At 39.4% G+C, this 25547-nt stretch overlaps 1 protein-coding gene and 1 long non-coding RNA gene across 2 annotated transcripts in view; one reads left to right on the top strand and one right to left on the bottom strand.

Annotated features, from left to right (window-relative positions):
• Positions 1–25547, bottom strand: part of CNTNAP2 (contactin associated protein 2) — a 1870188-nt gene that overhangs the window by 293624 nt on the left and 1551017 nt on the right. The gene's annotated exons all lie outside the window — the stretch shown is intronic.
• Positions 9955–21324, top strand: LOC139045861 (uncharacterized). The gene is made up of 3 exons (XR_011505040.1): positions 9955–11656; positions 16536–16587; positions 16944–21324. It is a non-coding gene; the product is annotated as an uncharacterized lncRNA (long non-coding RNA).

Below are 25547 nucleotides of genomic sequence, written 5' to 3'. Positions count from 1 at the left end.
TCTAAGTCAGTGCTCATACTACTCAATCTGCTTCCCACTTCATTCTCCCTATATGAAATACTTTTAATGGTCTTTCTACACTGAGAATAATTTTCTCTGTTGTATGCGGTAAGCTACAATTTCCCAGTTGTGGGCAGTGGTAGAGCCCGCCTGCTTGCTGAGGAACATGCACTCAGGCCTCTGCTCTTGCCGGCCTCTTCTTCCCAGGTCAGAAAGTGCTACACATTCTGTGGTGAAGCAAATAGGAGTGCAAAAACTCTAAGAAGGAGGTTGTCACATATTAACACATTAGTAGGGCTCTAAACACATTAGAACCTGTCATATAGCCACATACGCATTTTCACTATAATTTCCCAAAATATTTGCTTCAAACATCCCTTTCTGAAAAGGATGCTGCTGTTTTCTCTCATTATAGGTAACTCTCATTGATTAGAATTAAAATGATGTAGAATGGATTTGGGGGGGTTCACACACAATTTAGTTACAATGATAAGATGATCAAAGAGGTTATTGCATAGCATGACAAGTAAGCAAGTATAGAAAAGGTGATGGATTAAATAGTCTAGAAAGAGGACAGGTTGGGAAGAGGGAGCCTAGAGTGTTTGAGTAATGTGGTAACAGGAAGTATTTGCTTCTCCCTTTGACTGCCTCAAAGAGACAAAATTGAGCCCCTGGAACTCAGGGAAAGGAGAAGGCAGGAGAACAAGGAGCATGATTTGATGGCATGGTCCAGGAAAAAGATGGTTGCCTGTGAAGGATATCTTGTACCTTGATGGATGATAAACTTTAATAATGGCAATAACCTATGTGCAATTTCATGATTCTCAACTTCAGTAATAACCTGTTAATATGCTACAATGGAATTATATTAGTTGGGTTATAGTGTCGATGTGTGGGGCCAAGAAATGTAGAAAAAAGCCATCCATTCCAGGCGAGATAATAATATGTTCAAAGGTGCATGTTAAAAAGTTGGGAATAGGAAGGAGAGCTGACCTCTAGGAGAATATACGTCCTCCCTGCACACTCCCAGGAATCGTTGATAATATTGGGAACAAAGTTGGATTTCCCACAGCCATGTGTCATGGAAGATTGCAGTACTTTATTCAGGCATTTAGAAAGGGCAGCCCCCAAGTCTGGAAAATTTGGAGACACTATAATTCCAGTATCATGCATAGGTTCTTTCATAACTAGAGGTGTGTATACACTACACTTTGTTTTCTCCGACTGGGGCTGGGATGTTAGGGAGGAGAATAATTGATAAAGAAACTTGCCTAACTGCTTTGGAGGCCACAACTTACAAATAAACTGATTTATCTGTGAGGCTGAGCTCTAACTTCCTTGGTGTCCGGAATTTTCCATTCTACACCTAGCTAGCTTTCCAAGGATCAACTCCTAGATTGTAATAAAGTAATTTCTTACATTTTAAAGGTTTGTGTATAGACTGACCTATCTATGTTGGGTGATTCACAAATGGAATTGTATGGAGTAGACTATTCGGCAAATGGTACGCTCAAGGCCACAGCTTAAAAAGGCAAGTTTTCTATGTCTGGGTGTTGTTATGTTCAGGACAGTGTCCAGGGAAGGCACTCTTTTATTTTAATAAGATCTTACAGTTCTGTTATAAAAGGATCTCATTAAAGTTACTCTCATGGCCTTTCCTTTCTTCACCACAAAAGTAATTTCAATGTCTGGAGAGTTTTGTATTTGGCAGGAATATTCATACAATTCCAGAAGGCAGAGTTCCTAGAATTTTCAATTCAAAATTTAAAATGTGAATGCATAGGAAAGAGGCAGGACTTACAGGAGGTTGGTGCTAAAAGATTGATATTTGGATTTTAAAGGAAGTCCTCAGGCCATCAATCCACATCCAACTTTCTCGAGTGATTTCATTTGCCACAAATCAGAAAACTGAACCTCTAAGCTGGCAGCTACTGAGTCTACCAAGGCATTTCACTGAAGAAAGACAGTGCAGTTGTGTACGCATTTCACAGTACGAAATGAAGAGTTGTTTATGCCTCATCCTCCCTAACCTTGGGCAGCCTGGGAGCGCTGTTACCAAGAAGGTCACTGGGCATTTCTTTACAAATTCAGGCAGACATCTTCCAATCAGACTAGAGGAAACACTCAAGGGGAAAGAGAAATAAAAAGAAACAGAGATTCATCATAACAAAACAACAGATGAATATTTAAACTAATTTAAGTATGACCAATGAACTGCATAAAATGTATCAATCAATCTGGAACACATGAGCATGTTTTCTGGGTTAAAATTATTCCATTAAAATCCAGTAAAACTTAGTCACAGTGTCTCTCTCCCTACTGATCATGGTTCACGTTGATGATTCCCAAGTTTATGATGTATTTTCTGCACTACTCAAGAGACTTTTGTCTCCTCTCTCCACCTCTGGGTAGGGAAATGGGGATATTGGGAATGGGTAATTCCAGAGGAACTGTGGAGCTGAGATTTAACTGGGAACAACTTGTGCCAGCTTTCTAAGATCCTTACAAGAGTCATTGCAGCAGTGTTGTGGGATGATGATGATGGCAGGGATGAGGATGCTACAAGTGAAACCCAAAGAAGTGACTGGACACAATTGTCTTAGTCTATGTCCACCTGTGGGATATTTAATGATGCTGCATGAGCAGTTGTCATGGGGCCCCACTTGAGGGGAATCTGTTTTAAGTTCAGATTTCAAGCATGAAGAAGCTCTTGCTGACAACAGGGCTTCCAAAGTTCTGTTCCCATCATTGTTTCCATAACACTGATGGTTTGGCAGAGAGTGTAGCTGCAAGAGACTTCAGACGCAGGGGCTCAGGTTAGGGAGATGAGAGAATTAGACAGCTATTTGCAGAGTGCATGAAAAAAGACTAAAAGCTCTGAGAGGAGGTATAAGAGCTCAAGGGGAAAAAAATGGATATGCTAGAATGGCCTAGGTAGAAACAACATGGGGTATGCCAACAGGACCCAAATATTCCCACAGCCATGGTCCCTAAGTTTAGTACTCAATCCGTAGGAAGAAGCAACATTGGATATCCTTTACAGAGTCCTGTAGATAACTGGATACAGTTAGTTATATGTCTAGTTCTTGTTTAGAGTATGTGGTCCATCATTTGTAAAAATTCCTTTGTTGTCATCATGAAGCCCTGATTTAAGGAACACTCACAACCAGTTTACATGTAATACTTGGATCAGAATGGGGCAGAGGCACTTCAAGTGGGAAGGGAAGGGAATAGCAAGGGTGATGTTGCAGGAATGGGGTGGGGCATGGGGGAGAGAGAGCAACGGGAAGCACCATCAGAGTGCTATGGAGCGGCCACAATGTTCTCTTCTTCCATGCTGACCCTTCCCACCCACAAAGGAGATAGGGGAAGTGAAGTGTGCCTCTTGTGACAACAGAACAAGGAAAAAGCTAGAGCAGGTGTGCAATGTCTGATTCCTTTCCCCACTCTGACCCCATCCTCCAGCCCTGACTGTACAGCTTTGGGACAATCACTTGGGTCTTTGGGGAAGATTGTCCTGACTTGTCAGGTTTGAGTGAGGTATCTTCGTGTGAGCAGCCACATTCCTGCACCATGGGCACTGGCCTGTTCTCCTGTCTGTATTTTCTACTCTAAGCTCTGAATGCACACAGTGACTTTCCAGCTCACCATTGTGTCCCCAGGGGCTAGCTCACTCACTAGCATGTAGGGATGCTCAACAATATTTGTTCAGTTGAACGAAAATGAGGCTTTCGATTCTTAACAAGTCAGGTGTTCCCTCCACCTATGGCCTCCTGGAAACCCCTCTCATCTTTCAGAACTCGGCGTTGTGGGGAACCACTTCTAGAAAACAGTCTCTGATGCCTCCCTACTGAGACAGATTGCCCATCGTCTCCTTGGGGAGCCCTGTATATACTTCCAGCATACCAGCAGCTCACGGTTTGTTTTACTTACTTACAAGACTGTGTCTTCTTTCTAAACAATAAGCCCCTTTAGGGCAGAGAGCATGTCTTATTGTTCTTTTGTGTCCCTAATACCTAGCTGACTTGCTGGTGCATAATAGGTATTTTGTGTGTATTTGATAAACTTCATTGAGTTGACAGGTGGGAGACGAAGTCCAAAAAGAAAGCCCTCCTGTCTTGATTCTCAAACTCCTTGTCCCAATCATCTTGGCATTATTTTTATTCTGGCTTTATTGTTAGAAATCCACTCAACAGTCCACAGAAGGCAGAGAAATAAAACAGGTGCTAATTGAAGGTCTGATGCATTTCCTGCTTCACATGGGCACAAGACTGAGAAGAAGAAATACAAGAAATTACCCAACAACCAATTCAATGATTGACAGTCTCAGTGCAGAGTGGCACCTGTTCCCAGGGGTTGCTTGAGATTTACCTCTTTCTAGAATTTGACCTTTCCAGTTTTTCTCTAATTATGGCAGACTTCAGTCCTGCTGGGCTTCTTTTTCACGCTCACCTCAGGAGACAAACACATTGTGTGTTTCAAAAAAGTAGTTTGAAGAAAGGTAATTAAAGGTGTTTATTGTAAAAAAGGAAAATATAGCTGCTTTATCTTAAGCCAGATTCCATGGTTTTAAGGCAGATAATAAATACATCGAAGGAAAAAAAATACTGTTTTACTGAAACTGTGGCGTACACAGTCATAAAACTCCCTCCTTTAATCACTTAGTCCCTCCAAGTAAAAAACAGTAAGTGAATAAAATTAGCTAAATGCCTTTAACAAGTATTTCTTGATGAAAAATAACATGAATTCTTAGGCAAGATGATTCACCAGTAGAGTGAGAATATAATAGTAAAAATTCAAAAGTTTAGTCATTTATCTTCACAAATCATAGCTTATACTCTCCCCTTCTTATATGTTTTTGGGAAAATATGCCTGCCTACTCCACATAGACATATAGTAAACTTGAAAATGTAGTGAATCTGAGACTAGATAAGAATAAGATGAATTGCTCTTGCTTTTCTTTGTTTTGGTAAAAGGCAACAGTAAAAAATTTTTGAAAAGCAGGTCATAATTGTGAACGTGTGCCCAGTACAGGGTACAGAATTTTCATTTCCTTGTTTTAGCATGCTGGTGAAGGTTAAAGAAAAATGAAAGTGGCCCCTGCCTCCAAGACATGTATAATCCCGTGTGGGGAATGGACAGATAGACTACTAATCATAACATAATTAATAGTAATTGTTGTAACAGAAGCATCAATTACATGACAGTTAAAGGTGAAGTGATATACTCTGGTTTTTGGTTGTTCAGAGAAGTAAGTAAAGAATACTCTGAATAAGGGACATCAAATTAGGAACTGAAGAATCAGTAAGATTTCAGGAGGCAAGAAGAGGAAGCAATATTCCATGTCCTTGAGTGGGAAAGCTGGAGATCTGTTGGACGGACACTGGATGGCCTTGGTCCTAGGTCCCCCAAAATCAGGAATTCCTAGTGTGATGCTGAAAGGTACACTCTGAGGAAGCTAGAAAGGAAGGCTGGGGGTTATCTGGAGCCACACAAAGGAGGAATATGAATGCCATGCTAAAGAACAGACCCCAAGAATTCTTTGGAAAATTATTTCACTCCGGTAAAAGGTTAATACATGCACTGACATGCTTATATCAAGGAATATTCACAGCTCAATTCTTGCAGGTGGCACTAGGCTCGAGGGAGGGCCAAGAGGACAGCCAAGACAGGGGCAGACGCTTGCCACCAAAACAATGCTAAAGATTTCAAATAGTGATTTCATAAAGCCTATGGTCGCAAGAGACCTTGAGTTCACTGGTTTTCCCATTTCTGAGAGCTCTGGACCAATTTAGAGGAAAAGGACACTGTGACCCATTTTCCCCAACAACTTTTCAGTTCAGGAAAATTAGCTAAACAAACAAACAAAACTTTTGTCAGATGCAAGCCCAGCCTCTGACAGTATCTGATGTTTCATAGTGAGAGTCAAACTCTCTTTGTGCCACAAATGAAAGTATGTGGCGCACATCCATGTGACAAAGGTCTGGGCTGGAAACCATTGTGGAGGTTGCTCCTGGATGACAGTGGCTATTGATCATGGCCACTTTCTCTCCTGAGTAAAAGATGCCTCAGCCTTCTTCTCCAGTGTACCCTGAATGCTCAATGTAGCCTCAAATACAACTTCAGTTCCTCAAACCCTCATGTACCCTCATTTTCCATTTTGTTCCTTGTTTCACATGATTCTAGTTCATTGCGTGATTTTTTTTCCTTAGCTGCTAGAACTTGGTTCTTGAATATGTTCTTGAAAATTCAACTAATAATATGTTTATATTTACTGTCATCCTTTAGAAACGAATTTTCTGCCCCCTAGCACAGATAATCATTCGATTCTATCTTAAACCATAAATATTACAAATAAATAAATTGACATTAACAAATTATGGGAACTTGAGCACTCTAATCATCAGCCCATATTTGCAGAGTCCTCATAAAGTACCTGGTACTCATAGCTCAATAAATCAATAGTAAGCCGCAGTTGCAATTAGGCCTTGAGACTCCTGTAGATATTCACAAAGCCACTGAGATTAGATGTGAGATTGGTGTCAGAAATTGCAGGTACCAATCATGGGTTTTTTTTTCACAATATGATGAAAAACAGTCTCCAGGGAGCATCCAGAAGTCCTGGGACACTCTGAGAGAGTCCTCAGGATCTGTGTGCATCTTCGAATGCTTTTCACTTTCTATCTTGCAGTGAGTTTTAACAGGAAGCATTTGTGTCCCATGAAATCTTACATAGGAAGATTAAAAATGTTGATCACTGCCTTTCACAAAAACAGGAAAGCTTGGGCCATTAGAATTGTGGTGGGTAGCCAACCTCCTTTTGACCAGGCCTTCTTTTACCTGTTCTGAAGCAACGTTTTTCACAAATAGGGTGGATATATGGAAGGGGGTTAAATGGATTACAATTACGTCACTCACTAGAGTAAACGCTACCACTGTCAGTTTCTAAGTCGTTCTAACGTAGATGGGCATTTCCCATTAACCTCTAGAGGGGAAATCCTTGACAATGCTTTTCTTACCAAGCAGTGTCGCAATGGTTTTAGAATCTAAATAGATTCTAACCACACATGGGTTACTAGTTAGATACTACTTAGATTCTAGCTCTAGTTTAGATTCTAAAACTAAAATACGTGTACAAAACAGAGTTTAGCCAAGTTTTATAGTTTGTGGAACCTACCTAAGATTCCATTTTAATTCATATCGTAAAAGTCTTTTTATATATCTATTTAGTTGCTATTGATTTTTAACATAGCATCCTTTTTATATAATAGAGATGAAAACATTTTAACAATTCCAAGTAAATATAAAGAATTTTTACCACCTCCATTATATCTGTTTCACTTTGAAATCTTTACTAAAATGTAGTTTCTTTGTTTACCAAATGAACTGAGATAACAGAAGTTAGTTTCCTAATATATGGATAGATTTTTGAAAGGATCTAATTGTTTAGGAAAAATGTTCATTTTCCTTTTATATGTCTCCGGGACCAAGTTGGACAACCGTAGGCAGATGAGAATGTAGATAGTGGGTTCATGGCAGGACTGTGCTGAACTAACATTGCCAGCGTAATTTATTCTGACCATCTATCAAGAGATCTTGTGTTCTGCGTCTAGGCATCATTACAATGCATGATGGATGAATTGCGTTTGAGGAAATACCCTTCCTGAATATTTCTCTTTGAACCCAAAAATGAATAAGACTTTCCTCTTTTGAGACTTTTTGAAGGGAGGATGCTCTATCCTTGGGATCTTTTACTCAAGAAACCTGAATAATTGGACAGATCCATTGAAGAAAGAGAAAGAACGACATTCCACAAATACTCCCCTTCTTAGAAATCTTTCATCTAAATGCTATAATTTAGGATTTAAGATTATTTAAAAGCTGTGTGATTAGGGAAAAGATACGTTCTTACTTGACAACCAGAAATTTCCTACTACAAACACACCAAAATGTTTCGGTAGGATGGTTATGGTAACCTTTTTCTTCTTTCCCATTTCTCTGTATTTCCCCAAATTTTTACAATGGGCGTATACGACTTCTATAATCAGAAAAAGACATTCTCTTTAAGCAAATAGTTTCTGTGTGAATTCTGGTGATTCTACTGTTCTTTTTCATCTCTCCACATCTGCCTCTCTTCAACCGCTTTTCCCAGATAAACTGGACGTACACGGCTCCATGTGAGCACTGCTAAAGAGTGATCACGGGCAGGAGTTGGCTTCACTGGAGCCTCTGGGTGACTCTGAAGTTGAGAGACAGCAATGGGCAGCCTCAATGGGAAGTGGCATCCTCAGGAAGGTCATGCCAAAGCCATCAGAATAGTTCAAGCATCACAAATCCGGCTCTGGGGCTGGTGGGGCTGACACAGGTGTCACGGTCAGCGCCATCTCCAGGTGGAGGTCAGAGGTCCTCAGTGTAACAGACTCTTCCTTAGGAAGAGGCGAACCCACTGGGTTCCTCTGAGGGAGGTTTGGAGATACGTAGGCAGGTGCAAGAGACTGGACGTCTTAATTCAAACATCACAGAGGTGTGTGCTTTTCACAACACTTGGAGCCAAGAGTAAATAGAACTGCACAGCTCAGTCACAGGGCTCGTCAATTTTCCTGGCTTCAAAAAACCTTTCTCATAAATGTAGCTGTAAGCGAAGCTTGCAATCAGAAGCACACAGCCCCTTTTATTCGGCTCTGATACCATGTTTTTGGATAAAGTGAGTTGGTGAATTGGAAAGGATTAGAATTTAAGGTCCTCAAATACTGAAAATATGGCTCCTAATCCAGCAAATCTACACATAGTGTTGAAATCTCTCACCTGGAAACTTTCATTTTTGAAAGCTGCTTATTAATCTCTGTATATTCTGGATACAAATCCTGAAAAAAAATCAATTTTCCTACAGCATTAAGGCAAAATATATGCAGAAGTCTCTGCCTCCGAAGTGAGACACCCACGTGAGGATGAAAGAGGCGTGTGCTGGATCTGCGGATGTTTAAGGGAAATGGAACGGGGTCCTGATGTTTCCAGGTTAGCACGCTGGTTACAAATGAAGTGATGCTAAATAGTGTGCAAGTTCAAAATCACGTGGACATCTAGTCTGAGACCATTTGCACAGAACAGGAGCAGTAAGGAGGCACATGCTCTGTGACCCTGGGTCTCAGGAATGCCCTCCTGATTCAGATGTTCCTTACCAGGGGGTGCTCCCGCGTCCTTGGGTTTATGAGAGGAGTCCATTGAGTCACTTTTGCTCCGGGAGAGCTCTTTCTTCTGTTTGCGGAGTTGAATGTTGAATGCAACACAAAAGAAGCCTCAAGAAATTAGGGGAGCCTGGGGGCTGTCTGGGGGCCGTGGCTGTGTGGTTAAGTTTGTGTGCTCCACTTCAGCAGCCCGGGGTTCGCTGGTTCAGATCCTGGGTGTGGACCTACACACCACTTACCAAGCCATGCTGTGGTGGCATCCCACATAGAACTAGAATAACCTACAACTAGGATATGCAACTTTGTACTGGGGCTTTAGGGAGAAAAAAAAAAGAGGAAGATTGGCAACAGATATTAGGTCAGGGCCAATCTTCCTCAAAAAAAGAAATCAGGGGAGCCAGCTGAGCACAGAGTACATCAGCACTTACACATTTGGTACACTAAAAATTCAATTAAAGCTTTTTAATCATAAAGGACACGGCTGCTATTTGCATCTATTTTTAAAAAAGTAAATACTATCAGATGTTTTATAAATTAAGGGGGTAAAATTGTGGATTTCCTTTATGCTAATGGGCAGGAATTTTCCATTGGACCTGTTCAAACAGCCTTGGGGAACGCTGTTACAAATAAAGTATTTACTCTCCAGAAAAATAATGCTACCCATGCTGTAAAAACTCAAGGGCAGGGTCACGGGGCTCAACAACAATAATGACAGATAATATTTTGTCCTAACATTCTTCTCATAATAACTTCACATAAAAATAAAACTTTCCCTAATTTTCTTTACTCAAACCTCTCCCAGTTGGGCTTCCTTCAATTACGACAGCAGGCTTTTGACTGTGGTCTGCCCTCATTCCAGCACAGCGCCAGTCTGCAGTCGGCCGACAACTCCAGGTTGGTTCCACCAGAGTGTTTGCTTTCTTTTAACCTGGAGCTTTTCTTTCACTAATTAGGGCCTCCGTTGAGAATTCTAAAGTGTTTCACTAATAGGTTTCAGAACTGTCCTTGATTTTCTTACCCACAAGGGGCAGTGGGTGACCCGTGGAAAGAGGAGTTGTGGGAGATCGCTGCTCCTACTTTTTGGTAACATTTGGGGAGGAGCAGAGCTATCCTGCTTGGCTAGGGTTTTCTATTTTATCAGAAGAGTTTCATGTGTAGATTTAGCAAACTTGACCAACGTTATGGTGAAATGGTGATTGGGATCTCTGCCAGATGTCTAGTAAATTACTCCACAATAAAGAATGATAGTATTTCATTCATCAAACGCTCTTTCTCAGTTACCTACTTGCAAAGTTTTGTTGTCGTTATTGCCGTTCATGTGAAAGGAAACTATATTCCATTCTTAAACTCATTGCGAAGACTGTTTCAAAGGAGGTGGGCTTCTTTCATATTTACTTGCTTCTCTTTCTTTTTAAAATTCATGTTGAAGTTTAAAATTCATGTAGTATTATTGGGCATTCTTCAGCTGGTGAATGGGTTCTGTTGCAAATTTTCACTTGTGAATTTGTTGTTTGGAATTCAGAGCCCATCTTCTCATAAATGCGAATTGAGTTCCAAATGAGGACCTTTAATACCAGCTGAGAGAAAATGAAATAATTCGTGCAGAGAACTCAGCATTGCAATCATTCAGGAGCATTGCATTATTTTATATACTTCTGAGTATTATCATATATATGGCTCAAAAACTAACCTGTGGTTGGGGCCAGCCTTGTGGCGCAGTGGAAAAGTTTGCTCTTTTTGCTTTGGAAGCCCGGGGTTCACCAGTTCAGATCCCAGGTGCGGACCTATGCACAGCTTATCAAGCCATGCTGTGGCAGGCATCCCACATAAAAAGTAGAAGACGGGCATGGATGTTAGCTCAGCGCCAATATTCCTCAGCAAAAAAAGAGGAGGACTGGAGGCAGATGTTAGCTCAGGGCTAATCTTCCCCCCCCCGCAAAAAAAAAGCCAACCAAACCATAGTTAATTTCCTACTACTGAGCTGTATCAGCTAACACTATTTTGTTTCCAAGATCGTGGTCCTTCATTTTGCAGCTGAAAATGAACCACATAGGTCCATTTTATTCATGATGTTACTTAACTTTATTACAAATAATGCCATCAAACATATATGCCTTCTGCATCAGGTAGTATTTGTGTACCTGACCAGCAGCCCTTCTCACGTTTTCCTTTACTGCAGAGCCTATAAGCCATGGGTACAAAGAGATTAATCTAAGGCGATTTGGGAAATTCTGTTCTTCATATCAATAACTGATTGACTTGGGGATTGGCACATGATTCAATAATTCAATTCTAGTCAACAATACATAAGGGGAGGTCCCTTTAGTAATTTTTGAGAAAGTGTTTCTTTTTCCTTCAAACATAGAGATAAAATGAAGTAATAATTTCTTTTCTGCTGGATGTTGCTTCTCCATATCCATGCGATGCCTGGATCCGTGGCAGCCATTTTTGGAAGAATGGGGTGGAGTGAGGTTAGTACCTAGTAGATTTTTAAGGAGTGTGCTGTGAGCACAACATTCTCTACTTATTTAAATATAATGAAAGTTAACACCTCTCTCTGTTTAAGTTCCTGCATTGTGGGTATATTGGGCATTCACTGTTGACAGCACATGGTCTGCTTACTTAGGGCTTTAGTGATAGCTCAGTTCCACTATTTATTCTGCATAGAGCCAAATCCTTGAAACCAACACACCGAAACCTCTCTTCCTTGATAAGGTCAGTTTGAGAGTGAGTTTCTTTTGTCAGCATGTGGTGTGGGAGTGGAAAAAAAGAAAAGTGCATTTCACAAGCTTTTCCTGAATTGAATCTAGAGCACATATTTTCATCTTTGTGAAAACTTGCAGATTATCAGCTATTTGTTCATTTAACTGGGGGTAATACTCATCGCTCAAGCATAAGAAGAGCAAAGCAAATTTAAACTATAATGAGATGCGGTTTTCCCCTTCTCAGGAGGTTAAAGAGAGGTATGACAGGACACTCGATTGGCGAGGCTAAGAGAAAACAGGCATTGTTTTGGTTTACTGAGGAAAGGCTAAACTAGAATGATTTTTTCAAGGACGTTTTGTAAAAACCTTAGAAAATTACAATATCTCTTAACCTTAACTCTGAAATTTCTCTTCCAGGAATGTTTCCTATAGATATGCTCTACATATCCATGAAGTACGCACAAGGATATTGTTGGCGTATTATGTATAATGCTAGAAGAGTTGCTAATGATAGTCTGATAGTTAAAGATGATATTACTTTTACCTTTGGAAGTTAGATATCAGAAACTTGGAAACCCGCAAAAGAAAATAAAAGCTTAATTAATTCTTGATAACTAAATGGGAGTGATCAGTATGAATGTTTTATACTCCTATTTACTATTAATGTGACACACTTCACTAGGCAACTGTGAATTCAGTTATGGGGGTTTGTGTTTTGTTATTATTCAGAAAATAGCCTTCAGTTCTTTAAAGAAGATATTACCACCTTCCATTTCTGATATTATGATAGACTAAGGGTTCTGCAAATCTCTGAAACAATTCCTGTAAATGCTGAGTAAAATATAACAACTGTGCTTTTAACGCACAGCTGAGCACTTGAGAAAGTAAGCAAGATCCTAATGGATAAAGGGAGAGAGGGCTAAACATCAGAGTGGTGAGCTGGCACTTCCCTGGGGACATATCCTTATCTTGGAAAGTGAGAGGGTCAGCCTTCCTGGGACAGGGACATGTGTTGGGCGCCCACTGCGTGGAGGGTTGGAATCTAGCTGCTGCACGCAGCTGAGATCCCTCATGGCTATATCTTCAATGACAGGTGGGGCCAAGACACACATCTGTCTCCTAGCCATAGGAAATGGTGATGAGTCCATCATGGCCAGGATATAGAATAAGCATAAAAACTCCCTCCTGAAAATTCATAACCACAGGCCTGTCCTCATATAGGTTTACAGGTTGAACTCATATTATTTGAGTGCCCAGGAAATCCCAAGCCAAGCAATGAGCACAAACTTGACCCAGATTATGTGTCAAACCAGCTGGCAGAAGCAAACTCAAATCTTCTCAGGACAGAGCAGCATCAACCTCAGACGATGCTCATCCCAGAGATTGCACAGTGCAAAGAATAAACCAAAGGGTAACAAAAAATTACAGAACAAAAGAGGAAATAAGTCATTTGGAAAAGTGTCAGAAGAAAACCCCTAGACTCTCAAGATAATGAAATAATTATAAATAAGATATAAAACAGATACATGTAAAATGCTTATAAGACGGATAAGAAGAAATTGAAAACATAGGAATAAGATACTGTCTAAAAAGTTGGGCAGATTTAAAATGAACTAAAAGGAAATTATAGAAATAAAGAGCATAATTAGTAATAGCCAAAAACTGGAAAACAGATAAATGAATAGTGATTATTTATACAAAAGAATACTCTACAGTAATCAAACTAAATGGACTACACACAATAATAAATAACTATGCACAACTTGAATGAATCTCAGAAACGTAACATATATAATTATATATACTGTGTATTTCAAAAAACAGAACCATTGATTTGTACATTTTAAATAGGTGAATTAGATGGTATGTGAATTATATCTCATGAAAACTATTAAAAATTGCATTTCTATACACCGGCAATAGATAGAAAATGTAATCCATTAAAAGATACTGTTTGCAATAGGAAGATGTACCTGAATTTTAGCTAGAAACTTTGAGAACTTTACTAAAAATCAACACTGTGGGGAGACTCACTCTATCAGAGATCAAGTCACATTTGTAAAGATGTATCAATACAGTAGGAGATTTGTGCAGCACTGGCAATGTGACAAGGGAGCAAGACAGAGAGTCCCAAGAGAGACCCTTGTATGTATAAACACTTCATATTTGTTGATAACGGGGGAGACAGCGTATGTGTCAGGGCAGGGGGGATATGGGAACTCTCTGTAACTTCTGCTTATTTTGCTGTGAAAGTAAAACTGCTCTAAAAAATAGTCTAACTGAAAAAGTAACTTGATGTATGATAGTCGTGGCCTTGCAAGTCAGTGGAGGAAGGATAGTTTTTTTCCCCATGAATGATGATAGAAAATTTGGTTGTTCATATGTCAAAAATAAGAAAGTGGATCCTTACCTTGTACCACATCAAAAAATGAGTTCCATATACACTAATGATCTAAACATAGAAAAATAGTTAAAACTTTTCAAGAAAAAAAGACATTGTCTTTATGGCATGGAGCACAAAAGAGAAGACTTTTTTTTGAGGAAGATTAGCCCTGAGCTAACATCTGCTGCCAATCCTCCTCTTTTTGCTGAGGAAGACTGGCCCTGAGGTAACATCCGTGCCTATCTTCCTCTACTTTATATGTGGGACACCTACCACAGCATGGCTTGCCAAGCAGTGCCATGTCTGCACCCGGGATCTGAACTGGCGAACCCTGGGCTGCCGAAGTGGAATGTGCGCACTTAACCCCTGCACCACCGGGCTGGCCCCAAAAGAGAATACTTTCATGACACAAAACATAAAATAAAAAAGGAAAATTGATAAATTCTACTATATCTACCATATTCAAATTAAAATCTCCTGTGCATCACAATGTGTCATGGTCCAAATGAAAAGAGGAGACGGAGAAAGGGGATGATAACTGCAAGGTACACAAGTCATAAACTATTATATCTGGTCCATATAAATCCATATATATCAATATAACTGTCAAAGATATAAACAGGTAATTAATATTTGAAGAAACATGAAAATATGTTCAATCTCACCATTAATCAGGAAAATATAAATTAAATAAGCTTATCTTTATCAGTTAATATGATCAAATTGATAAAATTAAACTTGTCAGTACTCATTGTTATGGAACAAGTCAAGCCAAAACACTTTTAGAAACTTACTTGGGAGCGTAAATTGGTAAAATGATTTGGAAATATCTAACAAGGTTAAAAACCATGTAATTCCGCTCCTAGATGTAGTTACCTTAGAGAAAATTGCTTATAACTACACAGAACAGTAAATGAATTCTCAGAGGAGTAATATTTGCAATAATAAAAAACTGGAAACAATCTAAATTTTCATAAAAGAATATATAAATGACTTGTACTATAGTCATGTGAACGGAAAATCATGAAACAGAAAAAAGTAATGAACTGCTACTAATGTTGCATACATCAATATAAATAACTCTCAGAAACATAATATTGAATAAAAAAATGCAAGTTTGTGAAAGGATATGTATTATATGATGGTATTTACTTAAAGTTTAAAATATGCGAAACACACACACAGGCAGTCTCTGCTCTGCATAGTTCTGATATGCACAAATTTCAGTTACTAGGGCTTAGTTAACTCCTGACATTATTCAAATTTCAGTTACCACGTTATATTAAATGTAAGTAGTTGCATAATTAACAAACTTCATTATGTAGATGCACAGTGTTCCAGTTTCATTGCTGGCTCTCCTGTCCACAAATACTACATAAATAACGGATGTGCATCGTGACCTTTGACCTATTGTGTCACTTCTTTCAAAGTCAGTTGGTGACTGGTCACTGCACGTCTGTTCTTCTTTTCACACGCTGACAGTAAAGCATGTATTTGTGCAGCTTCCTTATTTCCCAGTGATAAACCTATGCCAAATTTTATGGAAATGGACACTAGAAAGAGAGATTTGGCCAACAAAGCTGAAAGTACATCAAGGAAATGAAGAGTGATAATGCTGGAAGGGAAATTTGAATTGAACATAAATGGAATTATAGAAGAAATAGCTGAGGATGCCACTGTTTGAGACACTGGCGATGCAGTCAGAGGGGCCTAGTGAAGCAGACTTATCTACTCAAACGAGGAAAGCGGTTGTGACAAAAAAGGAATAAAGATGTCCCAGAGGAAGTGACACTGGCGCAAAACTTCACATTAAAGGAAATCACAGAGATATTTCATGACATCGAAAGAACAAAGAATAACATATTGGAAGCTGATCTGAACTTAGAAAGGAGTATGACTAGAAAGGGTTTCTCGAAAATAAGTAAAACACCTAAATGTGCAATGTTTCTAATGCTTTAAATTACGGCACACTAAATAAATCTCAGTCTTATTAATTTTTTCTTTTCTTATACATTCATTACTGACCATAAGAAGGTTTTTAAATATTTTGACAAAAATTCTTAAAGATTAGGGAACAATTGTCATTTTTACCATTATTAATATTGCCTTGAATGGTTTCAGCTTGTACATCCATGTTTATGTCCCAACACCGTATGAAGCGAAGCCTGCTTATATATACATACATGTGATAAATATAACAGAAGTAAAAAGACATGCATGCAAATGATAAATGTCCAGTTCAGCCTATTATATTTCCTCCAGAATGCGCAGAAGAGGAAATACGATCAAGGACGGTCCACAGTGAACTTCAACGGTATTTGTAATGTTTTTAATCTTTAATCTGGTGCTTGCTATCTGAAAATTATTTTATTATTTTATGTCTTTTTATTCCTGAAATATTTTATTAGAAGAAATATTTTATTAGAAGAAAAAGAACTAATAACCATGTCAAAAAGAAAATGCTTTTCCAGAAAATGTAAATGGTCACAGGAACCCTGGAAAATATAACTAGGCCCTTGGCTTGGGTTGTCAGTCTTACTAATGCAGCACAAAATCTTTAAGGAAAAATATGAGCTTCTAGAAAGCTCACTGTTTCTTTGATTATAAGTTGCTAATGGTGAGGAAATAAAACTGTACATGCTCACTTAACCTCTTCTGTCCACTTTACAGGCTGCTGTATGATTTCAAGAACTGACTCTCTGGTTGAACTCAGAAGCACTCTGAAAGCACATCGGACTTTATGATCTTTAAGACGTTGCCAGGAAGGAATGCCCTATGAGGGCGGAAGAAAGATTTTAGCACCCTGATGCTTGGTCACAAGAAAGTTATAAAGGAATCTCAGACATGAGAACCAAAATATGCCTTTCTGCCTTAAAACTCCTCAGGCAATTTGTGCACTAAGAGTGGCAAGTTCCCATTAGCACAGTCCTTTTCTTGTGAATCTGGTAAAACAAGTTGTTGGACGTGCGATTAGTTTCCTATTGTTTGTGGTAACAAATTACCACAAACTTAGTGGCCTCAAACAACATAAACGTATTACTCTTTAGTTCTGTAGGTCAGAAGTCTGACCAAAAACCAACGTGTGGGCAGGGCTGCCTTCCTTCCTGGAGGCCTTAGGGGAGAATCCATTCCTTTCCTGCCTTCCGGAGACCACCTGCATTCCTTGGCTCATGGCCCCGCTCCTCCATCCCCAAAGCCAGCAAGAGTGGATTGAGTCCTCGTAGCACAGCCCTCTGCCTCTCCTCTTCTGTCTCCCTTTTCCACTTTTAAGGACCCATGTAATTCGACTGGACCTACAAAGATAATCCAGGATGATCTCCCCATTTTAAGATCCATAAGTCAATCACACCTGCAAAGTCTCTTTTGCCATGTAAGGTAACATGTTGACAGGTTCTGAAGATTAGGAAGTGGGCATCTCTGGGTGGGGGGCATTAATCTTCCTACCACAGATATCCTTTCAGTTCAGCTGCTGTGACAGGAACTCGAGATCCCAGCACAAGACCCAGACATTTGATCCTATAGGTATTTAATGACCAGTAGCGAAAGCAAGTAAACTCGGGATTGGAAATCATTTATGGGGTTTTTTTTTTTTGGAGTTTTGAGTGACGATATAAAGGAAGCTAGAATCTTACCCTAAAATAAAGTCGTTAGAGCAGAACAATCATTATTACCACATTCCTCCCACCAGGACATCACCCTGGAACACAAACTCAATCCAGTCTCATGGTCGGTTCTTATGGTGCTTAGTCCATATTGAGCAATAAATGAACTTTCTCTGCTACCGAAGCCAGTCTCAAACCTATCTTCCCACAGACCTGGTGGGAGGCTTCATTTTCACATTTCAATATTATTTTCAGCAAGAAGCACACATAAATCTGTAGTTTCAGGGTTTTAGATTTAGTCTAGCTTATAATGAGACAGAAAAGACTACTTAGAGTGAAGCATATCATACTTTCTCCTTAAGCAGCACAATTTATTTATCTCAACTTTAAAGAACATGATATTTCTACCCTGGTAAACTGTTGAGGCAATTGAAGTAATGCCCCAAGTCCAGTGAAAAAGCTCTGTATTTTCTGAGTTTGCTCTGGTTTTTTTTTTTTGAGGAAGATTAGCCCTGAGCTAGCATCTGCTGCCAATCCTCCTCTTTTTGCTGAGGAAGACTGGCCCTGGGCTAACATCCATGCCTATCTTCCTCTACTTTATATGTGGGACGCCTGCCACAGCGTGGCGTGCCAAGTGGTGCCATGTCCACACCCGGGATCCGAACCAGCGAACCCTGGGCTGCAGAAGCGGAAAGTGCAAACTTAACTGCTGCGCCACCCGGCCGGCCCCTGAGTTTGCTCTGTTTTGTTGAGAGCACTCAGATGTCTTCTGAAATATGTTCACTTAATGGAAGACAAGGTGCCATTTTCCATCAAGAGACTACCTGACTCGACGTGTAAAGCACATGTACTGCACGCTGTTGACAGCATCAGTGTTGCAAGGACAGCGGCATCATTAGCTCTTAGTTTTTTCCAAATAAGTTTTTCTGTAAAAACAGCTCTCAGAAATGACCTTTCCTGCTGTTTATATAAGGCAAATCTGAGGTACAGGTGAGTCTTCACAAGTGTGTGAGCCAGAGACATAAGAGCTTAAGAAATATTTGCTGGAATGTTCTATATATTCTTATGGGGCTGAGGATCTGGTGTTCAATGAAGCTTAGCCTTGACTCGAATGTACAAATTACTGTGAACATCTACTCAGAAATCGACAGAAATTGTTTGAATTGCCCACTTTCATGAAAGAACAGAATGTGATTTAAAGCTTTCTCCCATCAATTCTTTTTCTTTTTCCTCAGAGCACATGTTAAAACAAACAAATCAAAGACAAAAAATAAAAATCTTTAGCATTGGCCACCTGGTACCAAATCTGTGAGCCAAATTCAGGCCTTTTTTTTCTGGGACATACAAATTCCTCTTAAGCTTATTAGGAGAAAGTGCAGCCTTCTTTCTCACAGAATTTCTTTTTTATGTTTTCTATTAGGCTACATGAATATCCCTGCTTTCAGATGTCAATAAGACCATTCTCTCCGTGCCTGGGCCCCACCCTGTGCTTTCACAAGTCTTTGTGCTCAGAAAGGGCGATTTAGATAGCATGGATATGTGAAGGTTTGTTGGTAATACGTTCATCTTTTTGTGTTCTATATTGTGTTCGTTTTCTCCCAAGATTGCAAACATGTATAGGGTTTCCAAAAATGACACAGACGCTGGGTCAGTGCTATTTGGAAGGGTCACAAACTCTTCTGAGAATCTATCGAAAGCAATGGTTTCCTAGGGGATCATGGACCCCAGGAAAAAAACCCTACAGGACTATACCAAAGTGCAGTGGCTCAAGTGAAACCATTTTAGAGAACACTGACAATCGATCCAAAGCAAAGGTCTCCTCAGTAACTAGACCATAATACTTCTGAATCGTGCTGGACTAGTGAAGCAGCAAGACACCATGCTCACTGGAAAACGAGAACCCTCAGAAGCCGATTGGCTCATTCAAACCAATTTATGATAAAGCCCTCCATGGACCATACATTCCTAAAATAAGATCGTGCTTTTTGAGGGAAGACATTTGTAAGACGCGGTTTCACCTTTAGCCCCAATTTTCCAGTTTATGCCATCAGCACGTTCCTCTCGATGCCACTTAACTATTCCAATGCCCTCAGCATGTTCCTCCTCCTTGAGTGGCAGCAGCGTAGTGAGCAGGCTGAGCGGCAGGGCTTCCGGCAGCCATAATGGTGGCATTTGTTTGCACTTTATGAGATGCCACAATTACACGAATGAAGGAGGACATGAACACTGCACAGCAGCCGCTGTTCTCCATCTTGGCATCTCCTACGATTCTTCAGGGAGAACCACAGCAGAGTTTCAGGCCTGTTTATGAAGCTTGAGTCTTCCCATAAGTAAAGGAAAAGCATTTATTTATAAATGGAAAGCACTGCAGGGATGGTAAGGTACCAATAAAATCTGCAATGGTGAATATGGGGATATAGCCAAGGAACTCAGTCCATTTGGGAACATTTTTCTCAGGACAAGAAAGTAGAACACAGCACCTTAATTTATTTTGCAACTCACATATACTTGCCTCATAGGTTATCTGGATTAGCTAGAGAAGAGATAGATGTTCAATTAAAAATTCTTTCCTGGGACAGGCTGACAGGTACGTCATGTGGTACTCTTTCTTCCTGTCTGAAACACTGAGAAAAATGTGAGTTCTATTTAAAAATCTAACCAAACTATAACTAATAATGAGGCTAAGATGTTAGAGCAGAAAACATTTCTGTGATGAAATATGAAGCATTTTAATTAAAATTTAAAGAATAAGGGCCAAGAAAGAAGCCCTATTTGTTTACAAGGTTTTAAATGGAGAGCTTGCTGGAAAAGGTTCCACATGAAAGAATAATCAAAAAACAATTGATGTAGGAAGCTAAGGGACTTGCCTCTAAACGGCAAATGAACAAAGTTTCTCATATTTCATAAAAGGTACTCACAGTTATTGGAAACTCCGCACGATGCCCGCCAGGATGAACATGGGGTATTATTAGCTGTGTTTACATAATTGAGCTTTTCTTGATAATGTTTTTAAGACTTAAAAGGCTATTTTAATTCTATCATAAGCTAAGAAAAAATTCTGTGGTAATAATTGTAATTAACAAGTACACAATTTATGTAAAGTGGTCATTGAGAAATAGCTTTCTAAAAATAGAAGACATCAAATACTAGAAATTATGTTCTAGGGTTGGCATAATGTGAAGAATTTGGAATATTGGAATATTTGCTTCATCATAGTTTAAAACAGTAGTGCTTTTATTAAACTGGAAGTACACAAACTGTGTGCAGAGACATCTTATCTACCTGTTAAAAGTGAGACAAATTTGTTTATAAGCTCCATACCATCATTTCATTGCTCTATTTCTGATTTACTCTTGCAATGATTTCAGTATTTGATGTTATCTCTTATTAAATGAATTTTTGTCAGTTACCATAAATCCTTTCTAGACTCAATTAATAAATTACTTAGATTTGTAATAGATCTTTTGTCACCTTCATTCAAGAAATATACATGTAATAATCTTGATTGAGCACAATATTTATGCTAGGTGCTATCCTGGGCATTGGGGATTCAGAGATAAATAAGAAGTAGTTTTTGCTGCCAAGAAGCTAATTGTCTAACTACTTATTTTAATTAGTGAAACTCCAGAGAATGAAATCTCTTTAGAAGGAATCTAATTAAAAAAGGGAGAAATCATTACTCACAAATTTAATAAATTACGAAGTTTGTGAAGGACAGTGGCTAGCCATATAAATCAAATTTTTCAATACACAAGATTTCTGGATATACTCATCCAATAGGATTGGCAATATGAACAATCCTAGGGAAAGATGGAACATCTTTTCAATTCAATGGAATGTCTTTTTCCCCAGTCTCAACTTTCAGTGCCCTTACCAATTCTCGATGGTAGTAACTCCTCTCCAAACTTTGGCTCCTCAATACCTCTCTTTGTTAATGGAATCAGAGAAGAGGTATGATCATTCTTATAGTCTTTGGGATGAAATGTAGCGTGAATAAATTGTAGTCAATACACTAGCAAAATCTTTTTCTCTAATATTAAAATGAAAAACTTAAAGGAGAGATTCCAGGCATTAACAAGCAGATAGGAAGTATTATTGGTTGGGAGAAGAACCCTGAAAGTACAATTATCCTATTTATCAAGTCCAGTCTGTAATCATTCTGATCTCATCCCTTCAGGGTGACTAGGATGAGACAGGGTTAGAAAGATCTGTGCATTGTACACTGTACTCCTCCAAACCAGTGCCCATTGCTCCCTTGGGAAAGACACGTGGAAGCTGGAGCTCCTTGAGAACTCATCTTAGGAGCTACTGAGCATCGGGCCTCCTTGGCTCACTTCTTCCACACTGTAGAATGTGCCCTGTCAATGCAAAGATTTTCCAACTGCCTTCTCTGCTTTTCTTGAATGAGCAAAGGCAGGCCCTGACATCTCTTCCACGTTTAATTCAAATACACCTTTCATCCTTCTCTTCCAGTTCACATATCTGTTTAAACACAAATGACTTCTTTGGTGGTCTGTACTTAAGTTTTTATATGCATACATAGTAACCACTCCTGACTTAAAAAAAATTTTTTTTTAAAGATTGGCACCTGAGCTAACATTTGTTGCCAATCTCCTTTTTGTTTTCTTCTTCTTCTCCCCAAAGACCCCCAGTACATAGTTGTATATTCTAGTTGTAGCTCCTTCTGGTTGTGCTATGTGGGACGCCACCTCAGCATGGCTGGATGAGTGGTGCTAAGTCCAGGCCCAGAATCTGAACCCGCGAAGCCACAGGCTGCCGAAGTGAAGTGCACAGATTTAACCACTTGGCCATGGGCCAGCCCCCTTACTCCTAATTTTTAAAATTAAATAACAATGGTGACAGTAACAACATTCCTTGAGCTCCCTCCATGTGCTAAGCATCATTCTAGGCTCTGCAGCATATACAACGATGAACAAGATTGCCTCCTAGACTCAAAGCACTCAGTCCAGTGCTGGGACTAAAGTCACACAGGGGAAACCAAGGTGGTGAATTTGGTATGAGGATTTGAAGATCCTGAACAGTAATGCTGTATTTTTAAAATTACTTTTTTCCTCTAAAAAAATCAAGATTTTGGACAAAAGTGTGTCATTTAAATGAATCTTACTGGCTAACTAAAGTATTATTTTAAGAGAAATGATTAACTATCATAATAAATGGTTAAAAAAACATTGTTCTCCAAAGTTGGCATCCTTAGCCTGGGGACTACACATGACCTTCAAAGTATTTCAAATCTCTCTGAAATTATATGCAAAATGTCTCATGTATATAAAAATATGCATTTTTCCAGAGATGAGGATCATAGATAAGGGAACTCTTAATTCAAGAAAGGGGAAAGATCTATTGAAACGCTAGTTCTAAAAACATCTTCAGTCTATCAAAACTTTATGAAGCTCTTGATGAACATTTTGCTGTCATTTTGAAAGAGTGTATGCTTATCATCTTCCTACCATGAAAAGACATGTGGCTAGCGGGGAGATGTGGGAACTGAAGGAGAAAATATAGTTAAACTATCAAATTATAAGTATCTCATAGAAATTTGGAGATGCTCTGTTTTTCCCATAGTAATTAACTATACATGCAGCTAATTATAGTGCAAAAAGATAGCATCAAGCCATGGAGAAAGAATTTGTGAACTTAATGGTCTTTTTTAGTAGCAAAATCACTTTTTTCAGGAATAGATTTTATAGGCATAAAATGAGTTTAATAAAAAAATGTACAGACATAGAAAATGCCATCTATTTGGGAAACCATGAACCTAAGGGTGTGTATTGATGAATAATTAACCTGTTTTCTGAACACAAGCTAATGGATGAAACTTATTTAACACCTGAACTATTTAAAAATACCAATTAAAAACAAGATCAGAAAACACTACAGAAATAATTCATAACTCTTCTATATGTTCTAATAAAAATGCTTTATTTTATTTATTTAGTTTTTTGTCTTTGCTGAGGAAGATCTGCCTTGAGCTAACATCTGCTACTAATCTTCCTCTTTTTGTATATGAGCTGCCACTACAGCATGGCCACTAACAGACAAGTGGTGTAGGTCCACACTGGGGAACTGAATCCAGGTCGCTGAAGCAGAGCACCGAACTTAACCATTAGGCCACTGGGGCTGGCCCCCAAAACACTGAAAATCTTTCTCACAACTGGTACCTAGATGCCTTAGTGGATACACTGATTATCAAAAGAGAATAAATCCTCATTGATTCAGATACACTTTAATGTGTAGCTTTTCTATAACTCAGATATACGTCTCAAAGTGGCTTCATGTAAAAAGAACCTCGAGTAAGAGGAGTCTTGATTCTTTTACGTCAAGTCGTTCTTTAATTGGCGACTCTGTTTACTGCAATTGTGACGTTAACCATCAAGTTCTCCTACACTTCAAAGTACGTTGATCACAAGATACTAAAAAGTGAATTTTAATAATAATGAATATAGTGTCAGCCATGATACAAGTGTAATGGGATCTTCAAGGTGGGTTGCTCGGGACCTCTGCTAGGGTGAGTCCCTCCCGTGTAATCTGTTCAACACTGCACCATATACAGAATGTTATATGCAGAGAGCTGTGCTGAGTACTTGGCTGAAAGGTCAAGGCCGATGAGACACGGTTCTGGGGCTGAAAGAGCTGAGAGGCCCTCCTGTAGACTCTGCTCTCTGCTGAACTACCTAGATATTTCTTGGCCATTGTAGCCGGTTGAATAGTGTTGCCCCAAAATTCATGTCTATCGGAACCTCAGAATGTGACTTTATTTGGAAACAGGGTCTTTGCAGACATAATTAAAGATCAAGATGAGATCATACGGACTTAGGGTGGCCCCAATCCAATGAGGGTCTCCTTATAAGAGACAGAAAAGGACAGAGAGACACATGGAGAAGATGTGAAGTGAAGATGTCCATGTGAAGACGGAGCTATGTTGCCCAAACCAAGGAATGCTAGGAATCACCAGAATCTGGAAAAGGCAAGGAAGGACCCTCCCCTAGAGTCTTTGGTGGGGCACGTGGCTCTGCCAACACCTTGATTTTGGACTTCTGGCCTCCAGAACTGTGAGAAAATAAAATTCTGTTGTTTTGAGCCACCAAGTGTGTGGTAATTTGTTAAGACAGACAGAGGGAAGTAATATAGCTATTATCTTCTCCACGCGTTTACAAGTCCTCAGCTCTCCACAGTGCTCTAGAATCTGGAGTCCGCTAGAATGGAGCCAGGGACTCTTTCTCTTGTTATACAGAAGAACTAGGTTTTCCTAGCATGGGTCTGCTACAGCCTGGCTGGAACTGTAAAGGCTAAGAGAACGGGCTTTGGAGCCAGTCTGCCTGGGTGAGGTTCCAGCTCTGTCATTTACTGTGTGCCTTGAAGCAAATTCCTGAATCTGTCTCTGTCTTGGTTTTCCTAGCTGTAAAATAAAGATAATAATCTTACCTTCTTCACAGAATACCAGTGAGGATTAAATGAGTTACTCTGTAAAGTGTTAAACTACACAGGACACACGGGAGATATTCAATAATAATAATAAGTGTTATCTGTAATCAATAGAATTATTATTATATGATGATTGTTATCATTACTAGGTTTTCACCACAAAGGCTTCCTCACCTCGGGAGGGCATAGGCGAGCCATACCCATCGCACAGACGGGAGCCAGGAAAAGA

The sequence above is a fragment of the Equus asinus genome, chromosome 1 (assembly GCF_041296235.1).
Source record: "Equus asinus isolate D_3611 breed Donkey chromosome 1, EquAss-T2T_v2, whole genome shotgun sequence".
In the NCBI taxonomy this organism is placed as follows: domain Eukaryota; kingdom Metazoa; phylum Chordata; class Mammalia; order Perissodactyla; family Equidae; genus Equus; species Equus asinus.
This window is presented reverse-complemented; position numbering and strand designations above follow the sequence as displayed.